The following is a 23,622-nucleotide window of genomic DNA, read 5'->3' on the forward strand; positions in this document are numbered from 1 at the left end:
AACGCGGGGTGGGTTGAAATTTGTGGATCCACGCAGATTCCGGAACTTTCCACGACAGAAATGTGGGGAAAATGTGTTTTTTTTTACAAGTTTTTTAGGTTTGTAAGGGATTCTGGGTAACAGACCCTGGTGGGAGGCAGTCAAGTCTCCCCATCCTGGATTCCCCTGGGTGTCTAGTTTTAAAAAATGTATAGGTTTGCTAGGTTTCCCAAGGTGCCCGCAGAGCTAGGGTTCAAAAACTACAGCTAGTCATTTTTCCAAAAAAGGGTCATTTTTCACTGCGAAATTGAGGTGTGACCAGGTTGCGTTTTGCGCCGTTTCCTGTGGCGGGCACTAGGCCGACCCACAAAAGTGAGGTACCGTTTTTCTCGTAAAACTTTGGGGAACGCGGGGTGGGTGGAAATTTGTGGATCCACGCAGATTCCGGAACTTTCCACGACAGAAATGTGGGGAAAATGTGGGTTTTTTAACAATTTTTTAGGTTTGCAAGGGATTCTGGGTAACAGACCCTGGTGGGAGGCACTCAAGTCACCCCATCCTGGATTCCCCTGGGTGTCTACTTTTCAAAAATGTATAGGTTTGCTAGGTTTCCTAAGGTGCCCTCAGAGGTAGGGTACAAAAACTACAGCTAGTCATTTTTCCAAAAAAGGGTCATTTTTCACTGCGAAATTGAGGTGTGACCAGGTTACGTTTTGCGCCGTTTCCTGTCGCGAGCACTAGGCCGACCCACACAAGTGAGGTACCGTGTTTCTCGTAAGACTTTGGGGAACGCGGGGTGGGTGGAAATTTGTGGATCCACGCAGATTCCGGAACTTTCCACAACAGAAATGTGTGGACAATGTGTTTTTTTTGACAATTTTTTAGGTTTGCAAGGGATTCTGGGTAACAGACCCTGGTGGGAGGCAGTCAAGTCACCCCATCCTGGATTCCCCTGGGTATCTAGTTTTCAAAAATGTATAGGTTTGCTAGGTTTCCCAAGGTGCCCGCAGAGGTAGGGTTCAAAAACTACAGCTAGTCATTTTGCCAAAAAAGGGTCATTTTTCACTGCGAAATTGAGGTGTGACCAGGTTGCGTTTTGCGCCGTTTCCTGTCGCGGGCACTAGGCCGACCCACACAAGTGAGGTACCGTTTTTCTCGTAAGACTTTGGGGAACGCGGGGTGGGTGGAAATTTGTGGATCCACGCAGATTCCGGAACTTTCCACGACAGAAATGTGGGGAAAATGTGGTTTTTTTGACAATTTTTTAGGTTTGCAAGGGATTCTGGGTAACAGACCCTGGTGGGAGGCAGTCAAGTCACCCCATCCTGGATTCCCCTGGGTGTCTAGTTTTCAAAAATGTATAGGTTTGCTAGGTTTCCCAAGGTGCCCGCAGAGGTAGGGTTCAAAAACTACAGCTAGTCATTTTTCCAAAAAAGGGTCATTTTTCACTGCGAAATTGAGGTGTGACCAGGTTGCGTTTTGCGCCGGTTCCTGTCGCGGGCACTAGGCCGACCCACACAAGTGAGGTACCGTTTTTCTCGTAAGACTTTGGGGAACGCGGGGTGGGTGGAAATTTGTGGATCCACGCAGATTCCGGAACTTTCCACGACAGAAATGTGGGGAAAATGTGGTTTTTTTTACAATTTTTTAGGTTTGCAAGGGATTCTGGGTAACAGACCCTGGTGGGAGGCAGTCAAGCCACCCCATCCTGGATTCCCCTAGGTGTCTAGTTTTTAAAAATGTATAGGTTTGCTAGGTTTCCCAAGGTGCCCGCAGAGCTAGGGTTCAAAAACTAGAGCTAGGCACTTTGCAAAAAAAGGGTAATTTTGCATTGTGAAAATGTGGTGTGACCACGTTGCGTTTTGCGCCGTTTCCTGTCGTGGGCACTATGCCTACCCACACAAGTGAGGTACCATTTTTATCGGGAGACTTAGGGTAGTTCAGATTTGTAAAGGAACTGTTATTATCTATTGACTTTCCATGCATTTCTGCTTTCCAAATGAAAGATATTGTGTAAAAAAGAAGTCATTCTAAAAAATGACTGATAATTCTCATGCTAGTATGAGTATTCACAATTTCAGAAATGTGCAAATATCTACTGTTTCTAAACTCTATATTTTGTTCCCATTTCAGAAATTCATAGGTGTCTTTCAAACAGATTTTTCCATGTACACTTTTTTACAGAATAATTACTATATACCCGGTACATAATAAAAAAGCATTGCAAGTTATTACTCAGTTTTTGGCTCTGGGTTCGTCGGGTTCTTGGTGAACCTACAAGTCCTATATATCCCCACAACCAGTAATGTCCAGCGGATGCAACGGTATATTGCTTTCAAAGAGCTGTCATAATTAGAAGAAGTTACAGGTGAAAACGTTGACACAAAAGGCTGTTTTTTTCAACTAAATTTCAATTTATCCTACATTTAACTGTTTGTTTCTATAAAAAAACCTTGATGGATCTACACAAATGACCCCTTGCTGAATTCAGAATGTTGTCTTCTTTTCGAAAATGTATAGCTTTCCAGGATCCATTATTGCTTTTGTACCCATTTCTGCCATTAACTGGAAGGAGGTCAAAAGCACAAAAAATAGCAAAAATAGGCTATGTCCCACAAAAATGCCAAAACTGTGTAAAAAATGTTGGGTTTCTGACAAAAGTCAGGTATCCCCGAAAAGCTGGGAAAATGGTGATTTCAACCCCGCAAACCCTTTTTTGATAATATTTGCAGGGAAAAACCCAGATGCTTTCATTTGCAGCCCGTTTTTCCAATTTTTCCAAAAAAATCCAAAATTTTGCTGTATTTTGGCTCTTTTCTGTGACCCCTCCAGGGGAATCCACAAACCCTGAGTACCTTTAGAATCCCCATGATGTTGGAAGAAAAGGACGCAAATTTGGCGTGGCTACCTAATGCGGTCAAAAAGTTACAGGGGCCTAAGCGCGCACTACCCCAAATAGCCAAAAAAAGGCCTGGCACAGGAGGGGGAAAAGGCCTGGCAGCGAAGGGGTTAAAGAAACTGCATTGTTATTTACAATGTCAATAGCTTAATCACTCGCAAATGCGAGACATATTGCATTTACATCCACACACAGAGCCACACACACAAAGCCACCCACACACACAGAGCCACCAACATAGCCACCTACACACACACAGAGTTACCCACACACAGACAAAGCCACAACGCATAGAGCCACCTACAAATAAAGCCACCCACACAGAGCCACACACTCAGAGCCTCCCACACGCACACAGAGCCACCCACACACACACAGAGCCACACACACACACAGAGCCACACACACAGCCATCTGCGCTCCCTCAGCCAGCTTGTGAGTGTAACGTCCCATGTGCTTGTGCTGGCGTCACTAGCTAGTCCCCATTGTTTGGTTTGCTGCGCGCGTTAATGACAACTTTGCGGTAATTGTTCATTGTATGTAAGACATCAGGTCAATCTGAGCTGTTAGCCGAGACCTAAAAAACAGCTTAACGTAATATATCAAGTGTGCTTTGTTTACAGCGCGTCTGTTGCAGGTAAAGAAATTGGATTTATATGTAATCGGTGCAATCAGGAAACTCTGGGGCAGATTTATGCTGCACTTGCGCCACTTTTGTATACGTGCAATTGGACCAGGGTACAGCACTGTGTGGGTGTTTGTACATAGTGCGAGTAGGTATCTGTGTGTGAGTGTGTCTGTGTGTGCGTGTAGTTACAGTACATGAATGTGTGCATAGTTTAAGAAGAACGTGAGCACTGTGCGACAATATGTCTGTGTGTTCACATACCTGCAACTTCACAGGGTTGAGTGTGGGTATAAATATATATTTAAATATGTATATTATAGGATCTTGGAATTTTGGCGATTGTGCGAGCATGCATTATCTAGTTGTCTTTGCAGATGCGCGTGTCGGGGCGTGTGTGGTTGTTGGTGTGTTTGTGAGTGCATGATTCAAGATTGTGTTTGAAGTTAAGGTTGAGGGAAGCATATCTAAGTATCCTTATTTTAACTTTCAGCATCCGTATGTATTTGTGTGCTGTGTGTGTTTATGAGAGAGAGAATGAGTTGACAGGTGCAGGAGTTTGTTTGTAGGGATGTGCCCTATAACGACATCATGGTGCCAATTCCGATCCGGTAAAAAAATTCCCCGTCCGACTCGTATCCGGATTTTTTTCCGTCCGAATCGTCAAAGTAGCGTACAAACTGCCAAGTACGATTCGAACGGAAAAAAGTCCATACGAATCGCATTGGGAAGATTTCCCCACACGTCCTCGGGTCGGGAAAAGTCACCGACACGTCCCCGGGCGAGAAACCCACCGTGCGGAAAAATAAAGTCCGACTGCGCAAGTACGATCCCTCCCGTCCTCCCCATTTCACAACCGTACGCAAAAAACACCGTCCGAACCGAACTCCCATAGCAACCATGGAGACATGTGCCCGCATACGCGCCGAACACCCCACCACCCCCCGCCCGCGTATGTACGCCCCGAACCCCCACCCGTGTATGTACGCACCAAACACCCACCCGTGTATGTACGCCCCCGAACCCCCCCCAGCCGTGTATGTACGCACCGAACCACCAGCCGTGTATGTACGCCCCCGAACCCCCCCCAGCCGTGTATGTACGCACCGAACCACCAGCCGTGTATGTACGCACCAAACACCCACCCGTGTATGTACGCCCCCGAACCCCCCCCCAGCCGTGTATGTACGCACCGAACCACCAGCCGTGTATGTACGCACCAAACACCCACCCGTGTATGTACGCCCCCGAACCCCCCCCAGCCGTGTATGTACGCACCGAACCACCAGCCGTGTATGTACGCCCCCGAACCCCCCCCAGCCGTGTATGTACGCACCGAACCACCAGCCGTGTATGTACGCCCCCGAACCCCCCCCAGCCGTGTATGTACGCACCGAACCACCAGCCGTGTATGTACGCACCAAACACCCACCCGTGTATGTACGCCCCCGAACCCCCCCCCAGCCGTGTATGTACGCACCGAACCACCAGCCGTGTATGTACGCACCAAACACCCACCCGTGTATGTACGCCCCCGAACCCCCCCCAGCCGTGTATGTACGCACCGAACCACCAGCCGTGTATGTACGCCCCCGAACCCCCCCCAGCCGTGTATGTACGCACCGAACCACCAGCCGTGTATGTACGCACCAAACCCCCACCCCAGCCGTGTATGTACGCACCGAACCACCAGCCGTGTATGTACGCACCAAACACCCACCCATGTATGTACGCCCCCGAACCCCCCCCCCAGCCGTGTATGTACGCACCGAACCACCAGCCGTGTATGTACGCCCCCGAACCCCCCCCAGCCGTGTATGTACGCACCGAACCACCAGCCGTGTATGTACGCACCAAACACCCACCCGTGTATGTACGCCCCCGAACCCCCCCCCAGCCGTGTATGTACGCACCGAACCACCAGCCGTGTATGTACGCACCAAACACCCACCCGTGTATGTACGCCCCCGAACCCCCCCCAGCCGTGTATGTACGCACCGAACCACCAGCCGTGTATGTACGCCCCCGAACCCCCCCCAGCCGTGTATGTACGCACCGAACCACCAGCCGTGTATGTACGCCCCCGAACCCCCCCCAGCCGTGTATGTACGCACCGAACCACCAGCCGTGTATGTACGCACCAAACACCCACCCGTGTATGTACGCCCCCGAACCCCCCCCCAGCCGTGTATGTACGCACCGAACCACCAGCCGTGTATGTACGCCCCCGAACCCCCCCCCAGCCGTGTATGTACGCACCGAACCACCAGCCGTGTATGTACGCACCAAACACCCACCCGTGTATGTACGCCCCCGAACCCCCCCCCAGCCGTGTATGTACGCACCGAACCACCAGCCGTGTATGTACGCCCCCGAACCCCCCCCAGCCGTGTATGTACGCACCGAACCACCAGCCGTGTATGTACGCACCAAACCCCCACCCCAGCCGTGTATGTACGCACCGAACCACCAGCCGTGTATGTACGCACCAAACACCCACCCGTGTATGTACGCCCCCGAACCCCCCCCCAGCCGTGTATGTACGCACCGAACCACCAGCCGTGTATGTACGCCCCCGAACCCCCCCCAGCCGTGTATGTACGCACCGAACCACCAGCCGTGTATGTACGCACCAAACCCCCACCCCAGCCGTGTATGTACGCACCGAACCACCAGCCGTGTATGTACGCACCAAACACCCACCCGTGTATGTACGCCCCCGAACCCCCCCCCAGCCGTGTATGTACGCACCGAACCACCAGCCGTGTATGTACGCACCAAACACCCACCCGTGTATGTACGCCCCCGAACCCCCCCCCAGCCGTGTATGTACGCACCGAACCACCAGCCGTGTATGTACGCCCCCGAACCCCCACCCGTGTATGTACGCCCCCGAACCCCCCCCCAGCCGTGTATGTACGCACCGAACCACCAGCCGTGTATGTACGCACCAAACACCCACCCGTGTATGTACGCCCCCGAACCCCCCCCCAGCCGTGTATGTACGCACCGAACCACCAGCCGTGTATGTACGCCCCCGAACCCCCCCCAGCCGTGTATGTACGCACCGAACCACCAGCCGTGTATGTACGCACCAAACACCCACCCGTGTATGTACGCCCCCGAACCCCCCCCCAGCCGTGTATGTACGCACCGAACCACCAGCCGTGTATGTACGCACCAAACACCCACCCGTGTATGTACGCCCCCGAACCCCCCCCAGCCGTGTATGTACGCACCGAACCACCAGCCGTGTATGTACGCCCCCGAACCCCCCCCAGCCGTGTATGTACGCACCGAACCACCAGCCGTGTATGTACGCACCAAACCCCCACCCCAGCCGTGTATGTACGCACCGAACCACCAGCCGTGTATGTACGCACCAAACACCCACCCATGTATGTACGCCCCCGAACCCCCCCCCCAGCCGTGTATGTACGCACCGAACCACCAGCCGTGTATGTACGCCCCCGAACCCCCCCCAGCCGTGTATGTACGCACCGAACCACCAGCCGTGTATGTACGCACCAAACACCCACCCGTGTATGTACGCCCCCGAACCCCCCCCCAGCCGTGTATGTACGCACCGAACCACCAGCCGTGTATGTACGCACCAAACACCCACCCGTGTATGTACGCCCCCGAACCCCCCCCAGCCGTGTATGTACGCACCGAACCACCAGCCGTGTATGTACGCCCCCGAACCCCCCCCAGCCGTGTATGTACGCACCGAACCACCAGCCGTGTATGTACGCCCCCGAACCCCCCCCAGCCGTGTATGTACGCACCGAACCACCAGCCGTGTATGTACGCACCAAACACCCACCCGTGTATGTACGCCCCCGAACCCCCCCCCAGCCGTGTATGTACGCACCGAACCACCAGCCGTGTATGTACGCACCAAACACCCACCCGTGTATGTACGCCCCCGAACCCCCCCCAGCCGTGTATGTACGCACCGAACCACCAGCCGTGTATGTACGCCCCCGAACCCCCCCCAGCCGTGTATGTACGCACCGAACCACCAGCCGTGTATGTACGCACCAAACCCCCACCCCAGCCGTGTATGTACGCACCGAACCACCAGCCGTGTATGTACGCACCAAACACCCACCCATGTATGTACGCCCCCGAACCCCCCCCCCAGCCGTGTATGTACGCACCGAACCACCAGCCGTGTATGTACGCCCCCGAACCCCCCCCCAGCCGTGTATGTACGCACCGAACCACCAGCCGTGTATGTACGCACCAAACACCCACCCGTGTATGTACGCCCCCGAACCCCCCCCCAGCCGTGTATGTACGCACCGAACCACCAGCCGTGTATGTACGCCCCCGAACCCCCCCCAGCCGTGTATGTACGCACCGAACCACCAGCCGTGTATGTACGCACCAAACCCCCACCCCAGCCGTGTATGTACGCACCGAACCACCAGCCGTGTATGTACGCACCAAACACCCACCCGTGTATGTACGCCCCCGAACCCCCCCCCAGCCGTGTATGTACGCACCGAACCACCAGCCGTGTATGTACGCCCCCGAACCCCCCCCAGCCGTGTATGTACGCACCGAACCACCAGCCGTGTATGTACGCACCAAACCCCCACCCCAGCCGTGTATGTACGCACCGAACCACCAGCCGTGTATGTACGCACCAAACACCCACCCGTGTATGTACGCCCCCGAACCCCCCCCCAGCCGTGTATGTACGCACCGAACCACCAGCCGTGTATGTACGCACCAAACACCCACCCGTGTATGTACGCCCCCGAACCCCCCCCCAGCCGTGTATGTACGCACCGAACCACCAGCCGTGTATGTACGCCCCCGAACCCCCACCCGTGTATGTACGCCCCCGAACCCCCCCCCAGCCGTGTATGTACGCACCGAACCACCAGCCGTGTATGTACGCACCAAACACCCACCCGTGTATGTACGCCCCCGAACCCCCCCCCAGCCGTGTATGTACGCACCGAACCACCAGCCGTGTATGTACGCCCCCGAACCCCCCCCAGCCGTGTATGTACGCACCGAACCACCAGCCGTGTATGTACGCCCCCGAACCCCCACCCGTGTATGTACGCCCCCGAACCCCCCCCAGCCGTGTATGTACGCACCGAACCCCCACCCGTGTATGTACGCACCAAACCCCCACCCCAGCCGTGTATGTACGCACCTAACCACCACCCCACCAGGGAATGTACGGACCGCACCCCCACCAGTGCATGTACGGACCGTACTGACGCCAAAAAAACACGTACTGAACCCGGACAAACCATATTTACACAAGGAGAGTCAAGTAGAGTTTCCCCACACCACCAAACAGGCCCAACAACCCCACAAACATCACATACACTCACCTGCAACTGCCAAACTGCCAAACAGAGGCCCAAAACTCAATCACTCCTCATAACACACCCACACAAATTTCAAACACAGCCACACCCACAAATGGACCAATAAAAATGGACCACACACACAAACCATGAGCCTTTGCAACAGACCCACTGCTGCCAGAGCCCACAGACGACCCACACCACCATACTTGAACCTCACACTTGCATACCTTCACACAACCACCTACACAAACACCCCCTCATCACATTCACACACACACCTCCACTACCACACCCACACACCCACAGCCATCCACACCCACACCCCCACAACCACACCCCACGCCATGTCCACCACCAAGAATCCAAAGTTCACAAAGGAGGAGCTGGAGATCCTTGTCGACGAAATCCTCAGAGTCGAGCCACAGCTCTTTGGGACATTGGTCAGACAGACCAGCATATCCGAAAAAACCGCCATGTGGCAGAGGATCGTCGATTCTGTGAATGCTGTTGGGACAACCAGAAGGACCAGGCACGAGTGCCAATCCAGGTGGTACGATCTGCGGAGGACGGTCAAGAGGAAGATGACTGACAATCACAACCAGGGGAACATCACTGGAGGAGGGCCGCCCCCCAGACCGGTACAATACCATCCCTGGGAGGAGAAGGTGATGTCCACGCTGGCGGTGGAGGGACTACACGGACTGCCAGGACTCCCAGACCCTGGTGAGTACACAAACAACTCACCTCACATGGGGGGGATGCCATACACAATCAATCATGCATGCCACCCCCCCCAAGCCACCACCGGACACAACAACACTCCACAAACACACACATGCCACTGGCACCTCCATGCCCCATGCATCAATCAGGGCCATGCCAAGTCACAGGCCACACAAAACACCAACACAACACAGGATGTGGTCGATGCTGGGAGTGGGGGCAGCAAAACTAACATTGAGCAACTCACAAGCACACAACAATGCCCTCAGCCCATATGGCCCAGGGCACAGCCATACAAACTGTGTGTACCCACACAGTACTGTCTTGCCTGCAAATGATGGCTGCCATGCAGGATGCCATGGGTCTGAAGGCACAATTTGCACATAACAGCAGACAATGAAGATGCATCGCTCTGATAGAGTCTCAGCACACACCGCCACAGCAGCAGCCTACACTCAGACACACTGCCCAATGGGTGCCCGGAGAACAGGGACTAACTCACATGAACAAGCCAATGGCCATTCAAAGACCGGCTAACTGTGTGTGCCCAGGAAGCTGGCCTGAGGTGACAGAGAGTGACAAAGAGAGGGAGGGAGAGGGGGAATGAGAGGGAAGGAGACAGAGGGGGGACACAGGGAGACAGACAGAGGGAGGGAGTAGGGTGACAGAGGGAGACCGACAGAGGGAGGGAGGAGGGTGACAGAGGGAGGGAGGAAGGGAGACACAGGGAGACTAAATCACCCTTGGGTGGTGTGGCCATGTCCACTCGTCAGCCGGTGGACTGTGTGCATGCAGACCAGGTCTGGCAGTGCCTCAACCCCCCCTTCCGTAGATGAAGACCGGTCCATGTGTCAATCTGTGCACGAGTCCATCCGTGCTGCAGGCACAGACCTAACCACACACCCAGTATACCCACCCACCGTGTCGGTAAGAACCCTGTCACAAATGCTTCAGTCCCCTACCTGCAACATCAAATTGCCTTGCCAAAACACCATTTGGCCACGTACAGTGCAACACGTAAGGCGCCTCTGCATGGCTCGCTACGCCCGCACACCACACTGCTGACTGTGTACCCAAATAGATGCATCAACTAAGATTGTGTCTCACACATGCGTAAAGCCCTGACAGCTGTGGCCAAGGGACATAGCCATGCACAAGTGCACTGTGAGAGGAATGCAGGACAGATCCAACTACCCAGAGGAAGAGTGCCAAATCAGAAATGCATGCAACATGGATGCCACATGTGACACTGTTAACATTGTCTCTCTCACACACAGGTCAACGTCGACGAACACCCCCCAACACTGGGGGGGAAGTCACACAGGACCAGGCTCCGCGGGATGATGACCCCACCGCCAGCGATGACTCTCACCACTCCGTGGATGACCCAGACCAACCTGGCCCCTCTGGTGTCCAACCACCTGCAGCACCTGCGTCAGGTACAACTGTGCCAACCACCACCCCCATTCCTGCCACATCCCAGGAGACGTCCAGGAGCCCTGCCCGCACACGACCACCCAGCCAGTCTGCCCAGGAGGGACACGGTCCTCCGGGCACCCAGGAGGAGGCAGGCGGCAACGCAGATGCCATCCCTCAGGGGTCCCGGAGACCCGATGCACCCACAACGGCAGGCCAGGTGCACGTGGGCAGGGGTGGCGGGAGTGGAGGACGGCGGAGGCGCGAACCTGACCAGGCAGCTCAGGACCCGGTAGTGTCCCAGGTCAGCAACATCCTGGATACATACCGGCGTGACACCAGGGGCATGGACCAGATTGCGTCCACCCTCAATGACATCAAGGGGACCCTCCAGGAGATGAAGACCCTGCAGTCCCAGCAACATGCCTGTCAACTGCAACACCAAGGAAGGATGGAGGATAGACAGGCTGAGCTCGTGGCGGTGCAAACCCAAATGACCGGTGTACTCCGTCGGATTGCCGACAACATGGGCAACCCTCCCTGTGGCACCAGGCGAAGGCCATTACCAGACACAGGGAGGGATCAGGAGGAGGAGGATTCATCCGACGGAGCGTCACAGACATCGTCACGGACTGCTTCCGAGGGTCCCCGCAGGAAGGTGGGTCGTCCACGAAAAAGACTGTGAGAGTCAGCAGAACATCACCATCTCCCAGGTCACCTGGCCTGGCACCTGGCCCTCTGGCCCAATAGCAGCACATGACATTCTCTGCCACATGGACTTGCTGGTCACTGTCTGACCTATGTTGACGAAGACTGTGGCATGGACTCTGACATTTTGCTACGACAAGGATACCAACTCCCCCAGTGAACTTTGGATTCTACACTCCCGCTGTGCACCTCTTGTCATCCCCACAAACCCGTACCCCACCACAAATAAATTAATCACACTTACAAGATGATGCCGTGATTCTACATTATTACAATACATGTGTGTGTCGTACAGTCAAAGCATGCCTGATCTCAGAATTAACTCCAACCATCCAAACCGTGGGGTCGCAGTCTTGCCCAGGACACACATGGGTCCCAATGTCTCATCTGATACAGACATGGAGTAACAAACTCACCTGTGCTGGGCCCAACCAGCTGAGTGGTTCCCGCACAACTGTGGCTACAGACACATTCAGGGGAGCAACAGTCATGCGCAGAGGTCAGGGATCATGTGGAGTGACCTGGCTTGCCGCTCCCAGGTATGTCTAGACATGTGTCCCTACAATGTGCAGCATGCTTGCGTCAGGCGGATGTTGAGAATGGTGGCTAGGCCAAGGTTGGATGCATGGAGATGCCAGAATGCAGTTTAGGATCACTGTGCCACATGGTTGTGTTGGGGTTGTGGGCTGCATCATGAGTGTGGGCGTGGATCTAGAAGGTCATCCTGCAGCTGGCTGTGAAACATTCCCCCCATCCCGTTAGGACGTTGATGTGGCCTGGTTGCCCGACGCAGTAGCAGAGCTGTGCAGATGCACTCCGGATATGGACAAGTACCATGGGAGTCGTGAGGCACATGTCCGTAGACTGCAGGGTAGGATTCTACACAGATGTTGTAGTTTCCCTGGGGGATGGTCTCTCTTGCCTTGAGGTGGATGGAACTGTGCATCTTGTGCATAATACAGTTCCCACTCCCTGACAAACCCCTAGCATCTTGTCACTCTACACATAGACACATATGCACCACCTATGAAAACTATGCCAGACCTGCGGCACGCACAGTGGCAACAGGGCACCATTGACAGGGAAGAGGCACCTTGGAGACAGAGGGACAAATTTATTAGTCATGTGTGTTGGAATGACAATGATACTCTGTCAACACATACACAGGTCATGTGGATGTACATGTGGGAGCAACACTGGCACCCCCCATTGCAACACAGATGCTGGCATCCCATTGACCTGGCACACAAGTGACGGATAACAGCTAAACACCCCCTGCTGCCACGGAGAGGCCGCTATACACCATTGAGGCACTGATGGGGCAATCACACACCATGTCAACCCGGTGCAACCTGTATGTTTCCGAGGCCAGTGTTACACACAATGATGGCCTCATCACAATCCCCAATCCCCTGCCACATGACAGTCACCAAGTCTGAGCATGGCTCCAGGTGAAGCCTGCCCCATGTCATGTTCCCCATGTAGGATCACCATGTATGCAAATGGAACACACATGAACCGGAGAAGTGCACACAGACTACAAACAATTCACACACCCAAAACGACGTGAGGCATCCCTTACCCTGAGGAGATTTCAACACTTGCCCGTGCATGTGACGCTGAATCAGCACATGTCGCTGTGTTCATGAGGAGTAGCAGGAGCACAACAATGCCACCAGCAGACAGCATGCACATGGACCTGTGGAAGAGAGACACACAAGGATTCAGCACAAAGGAGCACATCCGCAAGCATGTACTTAACACGTATCATGTTGTTAACATGACAGGTGACAATGATGACCCTCAGACAACATCCTTCCATTGCGCCATCACTTGAGTGACACTTCAATACACACCACTGACTCACTTGGCAGACATGCAGATGGACACACACATTGCAACACATGCCACACACGGCCCAATGCGTGCACACTCAGACACTGGAACTCACCACTAAGCAAAGAAGTTGCGTATGAGCCGACTCCGCATGTCCTCCACAGCCTCCTCCTCCTCCACATCACTTGCCCCGTCACCAAGCCCTTCATCCTCCACGGGTGGATGGTCCTGGTCATCTTGATCCAGTATGAGTGGAACAGCTTCCTCCACTGCCATGTTGTGCAGCATGCAGCAGACGATGATGATCTTGCACACCTTCACCGGGGCATATGGGAGTGCTCCGCCGGTCTTGTGGAGGCACCGGAATCGGCTCTTCAGAAGTCCAAACGTCCTCTCAATGACTCTCCTGGTCCGCCCATGTGCGTTGTTGTAGAGGTGCTCGGCAGCCGTGCTGGGGTTGCGGACAGGCGTCATCAGCCATGGCATGTTGGGATAGCCAGCGTCCCCTACAAGGAAACATCATGGACAGAAGTGTGTCAGCACAGGCAGTGAGATTGGAAGATGACGCCAAACACTGAACTGCCAGAGTCTACCCACCAACAATACATGCTCGCTCGTTCCGCAGCTGCAGCATCATTTCTGGCACCCTGCTACGCCTCATGATGAAGGCATCGTGTGCTGATCCTGGAAAGCGAACACAGACATGTGAAATCACCATGTTGGACAGACACACCACAAGGGCATTAATGGAGTGATAATGTTTGCGATTCCTATACACCACCTCCTGTGCCTGTGGTGGTACCAACGCAACATGTGTCCCATCTATGGACCCAATGACATGGGGCATCCCTCCCAGGGCATAGAACTCACGCTTGACATCTGTCAACTGCTCACGATTTGGGAATTTAATGTACTCATCCAGGTGAACCAACATGGCCTCTAAGAAATCATGCAGAACACGGCTGAACATCGTCTGGGACATGCCCCCGACATCAGCAATGGTATGTTGGAACGTACCCGTGGCAAGGAAATGTAGGGCTGCCATCACCTTCAACTTGGGTGTCAGTGCACTTGGATACCTGTGGCGCGGGAGGAGTTGTGCTTCCAGCCGGCCAGTCAACTCATCAATCAACCGTTGGCTGAATCTGTAGCGGCGTATACAGTCCCGTTCATGCAGGGCAGCAATGTCTGGCATACGTCGAGGGAGAGGCGGAGCCCTGCAGTGAAATGGAAGGAACACCTAAGAGTGAGCACTGTACAACAACATCGTCAATGCACTGAGCACATGTTACACAGCCAATACACATATGCCACGTTGTGAGTCAGGTCTGTGCCACAGTTCCTGGACACGAACGCCAGTCAGGTTACACTCCTACCAAGGGACAGCCACTAACGGAGGGGGGCAAGATCACGATGACATGGCATGAGACTAGCTGTGGGCCAGTGTAAGTGAACATGCACACGCATCACAGGATTCACAGACATCCACACATGTGCAGAGGTAGTATGCGTATGGTACAGACAGGTAGTTGGATGCGATATGCACTGGTCACATGTCATAGGAATAGGACAGGCCACACACATTGCCTTTGAGGAGTACATGTCGAGACAGAACATACATAGGGAGCATGTGGATATGTACTTGTGTTGATACTCCGTGTAGTTGGATACATACACACCTCATGGCAAATCACATATGTGGGCTGGTGTGCGGAACAGTGTGCCATGCCCATCGACACACAGACACATGTTGGCAGCAGCAACTGCTGACACATTGAATCACACACCTACAGCAAAATCATGGAAAGACATGCCACACACATGACATGGTTGCAGCATGCAACGCAGCCATACACGTGTCATATGTAATATTCCGTGTACCTGGCATCAGGGGACAGGTGCGGGTGTCCGTGACTGGGACATGCAAGTGACTCATGGCTCCACTAGTGTGTACGACATGCACACATGTCAAAGGAGTGCAGGGGATGTGTGGTACAATGCGCACCATCACACACGACATGTGTACACAGCTCATCGTACATGTGCTTTGCCCACACCTCAGGGGTAAAGTGCCACATCACATCCTGACACACCTGTGTCACACACAGGTGGTATTGCACAGACAATGCATTGGTGTCCACCCTTGGCAATACCTGTCCGCTCCATTCCTGTCTGTGTGCCGCCTGTCACCACTGACAGTTGTTATACGCACCGTACATACGCTCGGAGCGCGTGTATAGGGTCCCTGGGCCAATATTGCCGCTGGCGTATGCGTACGCCACAGTAGTACGGACTGTACACGCGCTTGTGCGGTCCGGATCACAATATGGGCGCTGGCGTATGCGTACGCCACAGTAGTACGGACTGTACACGCGCTTGTACGGTCCGGATCACAATATGGGCGCTGGCGTATGCGTACGCCACAGTAGTACGGACTGTACACGCGCTTGTACGGTCCGGATCACAATATGGGCGCTGGCGTATGCGTACGCCACAGTAGTACGGACTGTACACGCGCTTGTACGGTCCGGATCACAATATGGGCGCTGGCGTATGCGTACGCCACAGTAGTACGGACTGTACACGCGCTTGTACGGTCCGTACTACTGTGGCGTACGCATACGCCAGCGCCCATATTGTGATCCGGACCGTACAAGCGCGTGTACAGTCCGTACTACTGTGGCGTACGCATACGCCAGCGCCCATATTGTGATCCGGACCGTACAAGCGCGTGTACAGTCCGTACTACTGTGGCGTACGCATACGCCAGCGCCCATATTGTGATCCGGACCGTACAAGCGCGTGTACAGTCCGTACTACTGTGGCGTACGCATACGCCAGCGCCCATATTGTGATCCGGACCGTACAAGCGCGTGTACAGTCCGTACTACTGTGGCGTACGCATACGCCAGCGCCCATATTGTGATCCGGACCGCACAAGCGCGTGTACAGTCCGTACTACTGTGGCGTACGCATACGCCAGCGCCCATATTGTGATCCGGACCGTACAAGCGCATGTACGGTCGGTATCACTGCTTGTGGGGTGCCCTAGGGCGTGGAACGCACCGTACCTGTGTGTAAATGTATGAAAACACATAGGGGACACATGAGGGACAAGTATAAGGGCCTAAATGCCTGATGGTTGCCATGGAGACTGAGTTAAATTTTTGAATTTGAGCACCAGGTGCACAGCAGAAGTCAGTTTGAAAGAATCTACATTGTTGCAATGTGGATGTTGACTTGACATCATTATCAAAACTGAAACCATGCAAAGCCACACACTGGGGTAGGTTTGAAGGGATTGGATGAAACGTAGGATGCTAATGTGACTGACCAATCAATCTGTACTCCTATACATGAACAGGCCAGCCAGGCATATATAAGGCAGCCAGGTCCCATGAGAGAGCACTTGCCTGCACATCCATTCATCCATGACCACTGCTGCTGATAGTGATTCCTCTGGCACCATGTCCAGGACTGTGGAGAGGTCACAGCCATTCACCCAGGAGGAGAACCTTGCCCTGATAGATGTGATCCTCCCACAGTTCCAGAGCCTGTATGGTCGACCAGGGGTTCAGGTGAGTGCAGACTCCACTAGCTTAGACTGTGCCCCTTTTGTGTGACAGTGACTTCTGGCATTGTGTCCATGTGTGACAGACATGCACTGTTGTTTGGAGTGGGTCCCAGGGTGTGGAAGGCCTCATGTCACCCATGCAGAGCATGCTGTGTTTCCTGTGTGCACTCCTCACTTGCATAGTGCCTACTGTGACAATGAATGCAAGGTGCATGCCACATTCTGCCTGCATACTCCTCCTGGGGATGTTGTTTCCACAGTCCTGATGTGATCCTGTGTTCCCCCCAGTGTGACAGGTGTCAGTACCCATGGATGTGTGTTTGTTCAGTGTACCTGTGCTGTGAGTGTCCAAAGGCCGTGTTCGTCCCCTGCACATTGGTGTGTGTGTTAGTCCCCTGTCATGTGGGTGAGTGCATATGGGGAGTGTTGCACACAAGCAGCATGAGGGATGGATATGGCCTGGCCATCGGATGTGAGCAGGGAGCAGTGCTGTGTGCATGCCGTGCTGAGCCAGCCCCACACCTGTGACACCCCCGTCTACTGGCACATGGGCAGAGTGAGGTGTGTACCCGCAGTTGGCAATGCCATGTGATTGTCCTGTACCTGTGTGTGTCTGTGTACTCTGCTGAGGTAGCATCAGTGTGCTGGGGCAGGTGACTGCTGTGAGGTGCTGTACATAATCCTGGTGTAGCCTGTGAGGCACAGTGTGATCCCTGGTCAGTGAGTGTGTGGTACCCCTCATGCCACCCGTGTGCTTCCACTGGCACGTAGTGCATTTGGCCTTCCACAGTGGATAATGTCCCTATGACAAAGGTGCAATTAGTTGCATGCATACCATGGCCTGTTCATAATGAGGATTGTTCTATATGTGTGTCTCTGTGTCTTTGCTCATGTGGATTAATGTATTCTCTCTTTTGCATCCTCACAGGTAGGCGCCATTGCCAAGGGGGAGATCTGGAGGGAAGCCGTCAGTGCCGTGAGGGGTACAGAGGGTCGGAGGCGGAGCCTGTCTCAGGTGAGGAAACGCTGGCAGGACATCCGGTGCTGGACGAGGAGGATTGCACGGCTCCTGCTGGGGGACTCACCTGAGAGCCGTAAGAACCGTGGCCGCCGTCGTCTGACCCACATCCAGAAGCGTGTGCTGGCGGTGGTCTTCCCCGATATGGACAGGCGCCTACAGGAGAGGCAGCAGCAGGAAGGGGGTAGGTACATGTGTGTCAGTTGTGTGTCCCCAGCCAATGTAAGTGTGCAGTTGCATGGATACACTGCCAGGGTTTGATTGTGCAGTGCGTCAACTTCTCCACAAAGTAGCACAGTGCTGTTCTCACTCCCTCCCTTCCCCTCCTTGCAATGTGTTCCCTGGTCTGTCGCCACTCTTGCACAAGGTTATTTATGCAGGCAGTTCATGCAGGTGCCCTATGCTATCAGCATCATGTGTGGGGGTGATGTGCCACAGGTATGGGGACCTTGCGTGTGCCATGGCCAATTTCAGTCATTGTGGTGTCCATGTCACTTGGCACTGATTGTGAATCACGACATAGGGGTGTGTCTCCAAAATGTACAGCCTTCCAGCATGCATGTCCAATTGTGTGCCCTCTGACATGATGTGCCTGAGTGGGAGGCCTGCTAAGTGCAGGGACGGTTGCTTAATTTGCAGTCATGTCCATCCTGGACCATGGAGGAGTGTGGGCACTACTGTGCCCTGGGGCACCTCTTCCTAGGTATCATGTGCGTCATCCAACAATATGGCCATTCACTGTGTCTTTGCCATGGGTTGCGTAGGGTGGCATTGTACCCTGGGCTCAACTGTTAGGACCTACAGGTTGCTACATGTGTCCACTGTACAGGGGGACCCATTTTGCTTGTGCATACTCACAGTGGGCATTACCTGTGTGTGTTGTTGAGACAATCTGATGATGTTTGCCTGTCAATGATGTGTGGACATGGCCACCAGGGGCTGTGTGTTTACAGTCATGAATTAGTGGAGGCCATGTGTTTCCATCCCAGAGTAAGAGGTGTACATACTTTCTCCGTCTCAATGAGATTGTCTCAGGTGTGGGTGGTTTGTGCGTACAAGGCCTACATGTCAGAAGCTTCATCCTCCTTGCTGGGTTTAGCCTGTGTGTGATGTTTGACTGGACATACGCTCAAGGTGCAGTGACCCTGTCATGTGTGGCCTGGTTTCATGTATTGCCTTTGCAGCATGCGGCAAGAGTAAATGGATATGATTCATGCTCATCCCTTTTTGACGACGCAGTGTGGTGCAGGTGCCGTGCACATTTGTCCCCAGAGGCTGACTCCTCTCTAAAATTTCAGGTGCAGTGATTTGCTGTTGTGTCATGATCTCCATTGTGTCTCAGTGGCATGGTGGGTAGAAAAACTGTGTGTTCCATGGCCTACATGTGTACATTGTTTTGTAGGTGTTACTCCTGTTGCTTTTCAGGCTATGCAATGTGACCTATGTATATTTGACTCATGTGACATAAGTGTACAGGTGTCTGATTTTCTCCTGTCTCTTCACCTTGCCCACAGCATCGCCGGGGGACACGGAAGGAGACACTAGCACGGACCGGGAGGAGAGATTGAGCACCAGTACCAGCAGTGCTGTCCTGTCTGGCACATGGAGTGGCACGGAGGCCGAAGGGAGTGAGGCGGAGGACCTGTTGACTGCCAACACAGACTATGACGCAGACGGGTCCGAGGCTGAGCTCACAGAGGTGGCGGAGTCTGCCCCCCCAGCTGATGGCAGCCCTCCACATCCCCCCGCCACCTCAGGTTCCATCACCGGCCTCCCACATGCTCGTGGCCCTTCCCTCCGTGCTCGGTCCCCACATGTCTCCTTCCTGCCAGGCACCGCACCCCCTGCCCCTGTCACCACTGCTGCGGTGAGTGCGGAGTCTGTGGACATCCTGAGGCAGTTGCAGGTTGGTCAGACTGCGATGCTAAATGTCCTCCATGCCCACACCCAGGTGCTGACCCAGATGGAGGCATACATGGAGGGCATGTCGGCTGCGCAGTCTGACCAACGGCAGTTGCTGAGGTCCATAGACTCCACACTGACTGCAGCACTGGATCTCCTGCAGCGCTGCGTAACACCCCCTACCCCTGCCCCATCCACAATTCCCACTCCCGTGCCTGTCCCACGCACATCCAGACGTCAGCGTGCACGCACCCCAACAGACACAGGCACCACACCACCAGGGAAGTCGAAGCGCACACCTCCTGTCACGCACACACAGGGTGAGGAAGGCACACCCACTGGGTCGGGGGGGAAACGTAGAACACGCAGCCACAGTGGGAGTCCGCATTCCACACAACCCACTCCCTCCAAATCCACTCCCCTTAGCTCTCCTGGCCAACAGTCAGTGACAGCATCATCCACTGCGAGTGTGCCCCCCAGCCCCAGGATGACACCACCCCGCAAGCGGTGGAGGCGGGACCCGGCCAGGGGAGTTGAGTCCCCCACCCTGTCCACACCCTCCCCCAGTGGCGCTGCGACCCATCCCTTTGCCCCCCCCCCCTCCTTGGGGCCTGTGGTTGGATTGGGTACGGGGGAGTCGCTGGGGGAACTTGCCGACGTGTGCAGCGCCATTCTGTCCTCCACCTTTGGCGCTGGCACCCCCCCTGTGGCAGATTCATCCCTCCCTGCACCCACAACACCTACCCTTTCCCCTCCTGTCCCTGCGGTGCCTGTTTCCACCCTCCCCCCTGATGCCCCCTCTTCTGTGGATGAAATGGACTTGTGAACTGTGCAGGCAAGCTAGGGGACACACGTCCCGATGTGTACCCCCCCCCCGGACATTGCTGCTGGGCTGGCCCATGGCCCTTGTACATAGTGGACATTTTCTCTGATATATTTTCCTGCTGAATAAAGCCTTTTCTTTTTGTTTTGCACACTGATGCTTTCCTGGACTTGCTGTTGGTGCTGGTGCTCCCTGCGTTGGGGTGGTGATAATGTGTTAGGGGTCTGTGAAATGTTGGAGTGTGCTGCTCATGGGGTGTACCCTGCCATCTGCGTGCCATCACAAAGGTCTCTGCAAATGGTATTTGGTCATGTTTGCTCTCACTGTATGGTGACATTGTCCCAAGGTGTGTTCCGTCCTCTGTGGCCCAGGCCATTTTTCCTGCAGGGTGTCTCCCAAATGCTGTGCTGTGCTGTGTCTACATTTCCTGGATGTGTGAGGGTTGCCTTTCAATATAGCCATGCTGGCTCAGCGATGGCTCCGCCTGCATCTGGGGTATCACCCTTGTAGGTCACTGAACTTGTTGATGGGGTATATTGTCCGATGTCTGGGCACTGCTGGGAGTGATAGGTACACACCCCTCCTGTGTCTGGGCACTGCTGGGAGTGATAGGCACACACCCCTCCTGTGTCTGGGCACTGCTGGGAGGACCCTGCACCCACCCCTCCTGTGTCTGGGCACTGCTGGGGGTGTTTTGCACACCCCATTCTTATAGCAGGTTCGGTGCGTACATGCACGGGTGGGGGTTTGGTGCGTACATACACGGGTGGGGGTTCGGTCCGTACATACACGGGTGGGGGTTCGGGGCGTACATACTCTGCTGGGGTGGGGGTTCGGTGCGTACATACACGGGTGGTGGTTCGGTGCGTACATACACGGCTGGGGTGGGGGTTTGGTGCGTACATACACGGCTGGTGTGGTGGTTTGGTGCGTACATACACGGGTGGGGGTTCGGTCCGTACATACACGGGTGGTGGTTCGGTGCGTACATACTCTGCTGGGGTGGGGGTTCGGTGCGTACATACACGGGTGGTGGTTCGGTGCGTACATACACGGCTGGGGTGGGGGTTTGGTGCGTACATACACGGCTGGTGTGGTGGTTTGGTGCGTACATACACGGGTGGGCGTTTGGTGCGTACATACACGGGTGGTGGTTTGGTGCGTACATACACGGCTGGGGTGGGGGTTTGGTGCGTACATACACGGCTGGTGTGGTGGTTTGGTGCGTACATACACGGGTGGGCGTTTGGTGCGTACATACACGGGTGGTGGTTTGGTGCGTACATACACGGCTGGGGTGGTGGTTTGGTGCGTACATACACGGGTGGGGGTTTGGTGCGTACATACACGGCTGGGGTGGGGGTTCGGTCCGTACATACACGGGTGGGGGTTCGGGGCGTACATACTCTGCTGGGGTGGGGGTTCGGTCCGTACATACACGGGTGGTGGTTCGGTGCGTACATACACGGCTGGGGTGGGTGTTAGGTGCGTACATACACGGGTGGGGGTTTGGTGCGTACATACACGGCTGGTGGTTCGGTGCGTACATACACGGCTGGGGGGGGGTTCGGTGCGTACATACACGGGTGGTGGTTCGGTGCGTACATACACGGCTGGGGTGGGGGTTTGGTGCGTACATACACGGCTGGTGTGGTGGTTTGGTGCGTACATACACGGGTGGGCGTTTGGTGCGTACATACACGGGTGGTGGTTTGGTGCGTACATACACGGCTGGGGTGGTGGTTTGGTGCGTACATACACGGGTGGTGGTTTGGTGCGTACATACACGGCTGGGGTGGGGGTTCGGTCCGTACATACACGGGTGGGGGTTCGGGGCGTACATACTCTGCTGGGGTGGGGGTTCGGTCCGTACATACACGGGTGGTGGTTCGGTGCGTACATACACGGCTGGGGTGGGGGTTTGGTGCGTACATACACGGCTGGTGGTTCGGTGCGTACATACACGGCTGGGGGGGGGTTCGGGGGCGTACATACACGGGTGGTGGTTTGGTGCGTACATACACGGCTGGGGTGGGGGTTCGGTCCGTACATACACGGGTGGGGGTTCGGGGCGTACATACTCTGCTGGGGTGGGGGTTCGGTCCGTACATACACGGGTGGGGGTTCGGGGCGTACATACTCTGCTGGGGTGGGTGTTAGGTGCGTACATACACGGGTGGGGGTTTGGTGCGTACATACACGGCTGGTGGTTCGGTGCGTACATACACGGCTGGGGGGGGTTAGGGGGCGTACATACACGGGTGGTGGTTTGGTGCGTACATACACGGCTGGGGTGGGGGTTCGGTCCGTACATACACGGGTGGGGGTTCGGTCCGTACATACACGGGTGGGGGTTCGGGGCGTACATACTCTGCTGGGGTGGGGGTTCGGTGCGTACATACACGGGTGGTGGTTCGGTGCGTACATACACGGCTGGGGTGGGGGTTTGGTGCGTACATACACGGCTGGTGTGGTGGTTTGGTGCGTACATACACGGGTGGGGGTTTGGTGCGTACATACACGGCTGGGGGTTCGGGGCGTACATACCAGGGTGGGGTGGGGGTTCGGGGCGTACATGCACGGGTGGCGCTTGGGTGCGTACATACACGGGTGGGGGTTCGGGGCGTACATACCAGGGTGGGGTGGGGGTTCGGGGCGTACATACACGGGTGGCGCTTGGGTGCGTACATACACGGGTGGCGGTTCGGGGCGTACATACACGGGTGGGGGTTCGGGGCGTACATACACGAGTGGGGGTTCGGGGCGTACATGCACGGGTG

Source organism: Triturus cristatus, chromosome 1_2 (genome assembly GCF_964204655.1).
Source record: "Triturus cristatus chromosome 1_2, aTriCri1.1, whole genome shotgun sequence".
Taxonomy (NCBI): domain Eukaryota; kingdom Metazoa; phylum Chordata; class Amphibia; order Caudata; family Salamandridae; genus Triturus; species Triturus cristatus.